This window comes from Euphorbia lathyris, chromosome 6 (assembly GCF_963576675.1).
Source record: "Euphorbia lathyris chromosome 6, ddEupLath1.1, whole genome shotgun sequence".
Classification (NCBI taxonomy): Eukaryota; Viridiplantae; Streptophyta; class Magnoliopsida; order Malpighiales; family Euphorbiaceae; genus Euphorbia; species Euphorbia lathyris.
In genome coordinates, this window is record NC_088915.1 from 14,674,901 (window position 1) to 14,680,900 (window position 6,000).

A 6,000-nucleotide genomic window follows, 5' to 3' on the forward strand; every position below is an offset into this window, starting at 1 on the left:
CTCTTGAGTCGTGACCTTCCATTTTGCATCTTCCACATGTAATTGTGCCACCAACTCTTATAACTTTGAATGGGTTCATTGGGTTATCGGCTTACTTGTTCCTTTTCTTTTTGGGTCGATCAAAAGGTTTCTTCACAACTATGGATGTACATCCGGTAATCAGTCCCATCCCATTCCTCATGTGATGTAGATTAAATCGTTGTGGACAGTTTTAATCACAAACCGATAAAAAATATAATCTTCTCAAACTAAACTTTAAGGGTGAGTAACCCAAATGGATAAATCCAAGCTCCAAAGGAGGCTAAAGTTGTTCTTCAATACAAAATAAGAGGTTTTTATACCCTCTCTAAATAAGGGGATGAAGACTAGTAAGCCCATCCTAGGGTTACAATCAAAGAAGTACTTCTAGGGTAAATTAGGGGTAAAAACAAGTAATGGCAGTAGTGTAAATAAGGGGTAGTGGCAAGACAGTAATTAAATAAGTTCAACCCTTGTCTCCTCCATCAAATACTTAGCGAGGAAGTCTGCCCATAGCCTCCACGCTCCGCGTGTTTTGAAGGACTCTCCGTGTGGATGACTTCCTGAACTTGGCCCTCTACGGATGCATCTCTTCCTCCCTCTTGAGCAATACACCCACACTCTGCGTGTTTAGAAGGACGCTCCGCGTGGATGACCTCATAAGCTTGGTCCTCTATGAATGGCTCTCTTCCTCCTATCCTAGCAACGAGCCCACGCTCCGCATGATTTAACCCACGCTCCGCGTGACTCAGCTCCTGCCCCTTTGAGCTAGAGATGTTCTCATCATTCTCCCTTCTATCTCAAAGAGTTGGACTTTGTCTCACGTTCCTTGATAGGTATAGATCCATCCGGCTTCCATAAGCTCAAATCCTGCACATTAAAAAAGGGTGAAATCTTTCTAAACCAATTAGGGAGGGCAATATGGTACGCGTTGGCATTAACCTTCTTGACCACCTTATAGGGTCCGTACTTCCTTGGCCTTAGCTTGCTACTTGGCGCATGCACAAGTCTCTCCTTACTCAAATACACCCTTACTTCATCCCCGACCTCAAACTAAAGATCTTTCTGGTGCTCATCAATTTTGACTTTGATCTTACTATTCTTCTCCTCAATTCTATGCTTCACCTCTTGATGCATTTGGTGATACTCATTAGCCAAGTGTTAGACAGCCACACTCCTCTTCTCCCCTTCCAGAACATCTCATAAGTCGAGCGGGTGGTTAGGTGCCTTTGTGTACACAATCTCAAATGGAAATAAAGCAATAGAGCCTTGGTAGCAATCAGTCAGTATCATGTGAACACGTAATTTATAATATTGGTATTGCAAAAATATTGGTATTGTGATTAATCTATAATATTGGTATTTTCTGTTTTAATTTCGGTATTGTGATGATGTGGTGTGATTGATGCGTAATTTTAAAATTTATTTTGGATCTGTAATTTTGACTCTTAATTGTGACCTGTAATTTTTAAACTGTAATTTGGACCCGTAATTTTGACCCGTGACTTGTAATTACAACATATAATTTGTATCTATAATTTGGATTTTTAATTGTCACCTGTGATTTAGACATGTAGTTTGTGAACATTACATTTGATAGCTATTGTTCTAAAAAACAATGTTACTTTACAATTTTTCTTCCATAAATACTTAATCAAGTAGAGCACAAAAGTAGGAAATAACAATATCATATATACCAAATTTTCATAACAACTAATCTCATTAGTGTTGTCCAACCTCTTGTTTCTCTCCTTTCTCATTCTTTTTTGCCATGCATTCTCACCAGTAGTAATGTCAGCCTTACATCCTCTTTAAGTTGTGACCTTCCATTTTGCATCTCCCACGTGTAATTATGCCATCGGCTCTTATAACTTTGAATGGGTTCATTGGCTCATCGGCTTACTTGTTCCCTTTCTTTTTGGGTCGATCAAAAGGTTTCTTCACAACTATGGATTGTTCCCTTTCTTTTTGGGTCGATCAAAAGGTTTCTTCACAACTATGGATGTATATCCGGTAATCAGTCATATCCCATTCCTCATGACTTGGAATATGATTAACATGACCATTGGTAAGGGAACGGATGGATTGAATGTGCTAAATTAAATTTTTTTTTATTGCATTTTGCTGTTTGATTTCCCCTTCTAAAGTACAAAAATAATATGCAATTTGAGAGTCCTTTTTAATAACCCTCATTTTTTATGGTAGGCAATTGTTCCGGTGTGTTTGAAGTTAGATTTTTTTTATCCAACCCTAATTGAGCTTTTGAATATTTCTCCCAGTCCCCTAGAGTTGGCTCTGCCACTAATGAGAAATAGACATGTTCGTAGGACTGAGTATCTGTCTGCCCGCTGATATCTAGGTTTCAATACGTTGGATTGGACAAAGAAAATTGATATTAGACTTGACCAGGTCTGTCAATGCCCGCCTATTTTTAAGGTAAGCTTGGAATTAAAAAAAAGACAAGTCTGTCCAACCCGTCTTATTAATATTAAATATAAACTTTAGGTTCTTTTAAATAAGGGGTGGAGTTCCATTATCTTATGTTCGGTATCAAGTTAATCATATGTTGCTCATAGTTTAACTAGGGAGGCTCGCTTACATACTAGTTTTTTTTATTGGTACGAGCGTCCTTCGAAGGAATTCCTTTATTCGACCTCGCTTGCGGAATTCAATTACTAATACAACATAATTTGATCGCTAATCAAATTATATATTTTGAACTCCTTAAATTTATTGGGAAAGTTCAATTTTATTCTAATTATACAAAATAGTCTAGTTTTTACCTCCATGCTATAAACTTTATAGCGAAAATTAGGAAATTTTTTAATTCAAGAGGGGTAAAATTGAGTTAGGATTTCTACCGAGAGAGTAAAATTGAGTTATTTCTTACGATAAGAGTAAAAAATAAACTTTCTCACAAATTTTAGAGGCAAAATTGATCTTATTCGGAAATAATAATTAGAATACTGCCACAAGTGTCGTTTAGGCAGGCAACAAAACGTCTTGATAATGAAAGATTTTACTATTTACTTGACGCATTTGTTGATATTGCGGAATATTTAGTAATATGAGAGAGAGAAATCGGTGTGAGAGAGAGATAAGTGAGTGATTGTAATTTCCCTTAATTAGGGTTTCAATTAATCACAGGTATAAATACCTTAGTAAGTATAATCCTAATACATTACTTAACAAGAAGTATAATCATAGTTTATCACTTAAACGTAGGAATACAAATATAACTCTACAAGCTAATTATCCTGCAGATAAATGCTAGTATTATCTCTATAATATTCTGATAAATATCCTAGAGATAAGGGATAGAGATAATAGAGAATATTATCTCTAACACCCACCGCAAGCCGATGCATATCTTGAACCAGTAAACGAGAGCGAAGCATAGTGAAGTGAGCGCTAGGTAGCGGCTTGGTGAGAATATCGGCAACCTGATCATCAGTGGGAATAAATCGGACACTGAGAAAACCATTAGTGACTTGTTCACGTACAAAATGATAGTCAAGCTCAATGTGTTTCGTTCGAGCATGAAAGACTGGGTTGGATGTGAGATAGATTGCACCAACATTGTCACACCATAGTTGTACCGGTTTGGGTATTGGGAAGCCTAAGTCTGAGAGAAGGGAGCGTAACTAAAGAAGTCTGCCGTGGCATTTGCAACGGCTTTATATTCGCTTTCCGTAGACGATCTTGCAATAGTTGGTTGCTTGCGTGTTTGCCACGAGATGATGCTCTTTCCAAGGTAGACACAGAATGCATCTGTGGACCTTCTATCGTCAGGACACCCACCCCAATCACTATCCGAGTAACAATGGACATGGTTGATTGGTTTAGTGGACATGGTAATGCCAAACGCCAAAGTGCCTTGGAGGTATCAGAGCACCCGTTTTACACTTTTCCAATGCTCATCTGTGGGACAGTGAAGAAACTGGCACAATTTGTTCACAGCAAACGCAATGTCAGGTCTTGTCAACAGTAGATATGGGAGAGCACCAACTATACTTCAGTATTCATCACCCGAAGGAAGACTTATGCCAAGATTCTTTGACAAGGACGGTGTGGTGGCCATTGGTGTTGTGATTGGTTTTGAATCAACCATCTTGACCCGTTCAAGTATATCCGCTGCGTACGTAGCTTGGCACAAGTGTATGCCATTACTTGAGTAGTGAATTTCAACTCCTAAGAAGTATTCGGCTCTGCCCAAGTTACGAATAGGAAATTCCTTTTCAATGGAGGCAATGGTGTGCACAATGTGATCATGGACATTCCCGGTGATAAGTATATCATCCACATAACATAATATGTACATGTGATGAGAGCCTTTGTTGTAAACGAAGAGGGAATTGTTAGCAAGGGGCATCTGAAAACCAAGAGAGATAAGGAACGTTCTCAATCTAGTGAACCATTCACACGACGCTTGCTTCAACCCGTATAAGCTTTTACGAAGAAGACACACATGATCAGGTTTGTCAGGGTCCCGAAACCCTTGAGGTTGCTCCATATAGATAGTTTCATATAGGTTTCCATGAAGGAAAGAATTGGAGACGTTGAGCTGATTGACAAACCATCCATTCGCTGCAGCTAGTGCAAAAACAGTGCGAATAGTAGTTGCTTTCACTACTGGACTGAATGTCTCCTTATAGTCAATCCCAGATTTTTGTGTGAAGCCTCGTGCCACTAGACGTGCTTTGTAGTGATCAATTGATCCATCCGTCTTCTTTTTGGTGCGAAAGAGCCACCTTGATGTGATGACATGACGTCCCGACGGTCGTGGGACCAATGTCCATATGCCGTTGGTAAGTAGCGCCTGAATTTCATTAGACATCGCTGTTCGCCATTCACTTAATTTCTGTGCTTTGCTGAAGCAGGTTGGATCAACCGTTCCACCGGGATGCTCCACATATAATGCCGCAAACTTGCCTCGAGAGTGCATAGTGGAATTATGAAGTGTCATTACATGTCTGCATCGAGTTGGAGGAGCAGCAATCCATGGTGCGTCTGCACGAAACCGAAATATTGATTAAGGGGATGCACTCGCATTTGTTTGCACTGTCGGCATCGTAGGTGCAGTGAATGCGCAACCTCCTGAATTTGCACAAGGAACAACGAAAGGCACATCTTGTGCCGAGGTCGCAGGCATCGTATCGCACGATACGGTGTCATCTACCATGGCCAATGCTGATGCTGTTGCTAACCAGGGAGCATGGGCAGCCATTACGACAGACGTCGTATAGGACGATAGCGGAGCAGAATCACCCGTTGGCGTCGCAGGTGAAATCGCTGCTTGCTGCGGATTTGATATAGCGGTGGCCGCATCAGACGCAACCGTGTCTGAACTCCCATCGTTGATGACAGCGGTAGGGGAATTGACGCTCGTTGCAATTGACGGGGCAGGCGCAGACTGCATACATTCAGTAATCGGTAAGGAAGTGGATGGTGTCAATGGAACCGAGTTTCTGGATGGAAATATCGGTGCAGAGGATAGATAATTGGGAGTTTGGTTAGCTAGGATCAGAGAATTACCTGGATAAGGTCCGAGAATAGACGGAGGTTCACGCCACGGTGCTTCCGACCCGACACTAGTGGAGATAGGCGACGACGCAGCTTGCATAGCCGGAAAGATGTCCTCATGATAACGCCCGAACCGACAGACATAGATACGCCCAGTTGAAAAATCCAGACACAAATCTCCTGAGTGATTATGAGATGGACCCAAATAAATGCACAATTTAGAGCGAAAATAAAACTTGTGTTTGTTGTAAGGACGAAGCAACGGAAAGATTCCACTACCAAAAACACGTAGCGATGAATAAACCGGGTTTCTTTTGTGAAATACACGAAAGGGAGATTTATTATTCAAGGTTTTGGTGGGAAGATTATTGATTAAACGCATGCTATGAATCATTGCATAATTCTAGAATTTGAGAGGTAAAGAAGCATTCGCTAACAAAGTTAAACAAGTATCAACTA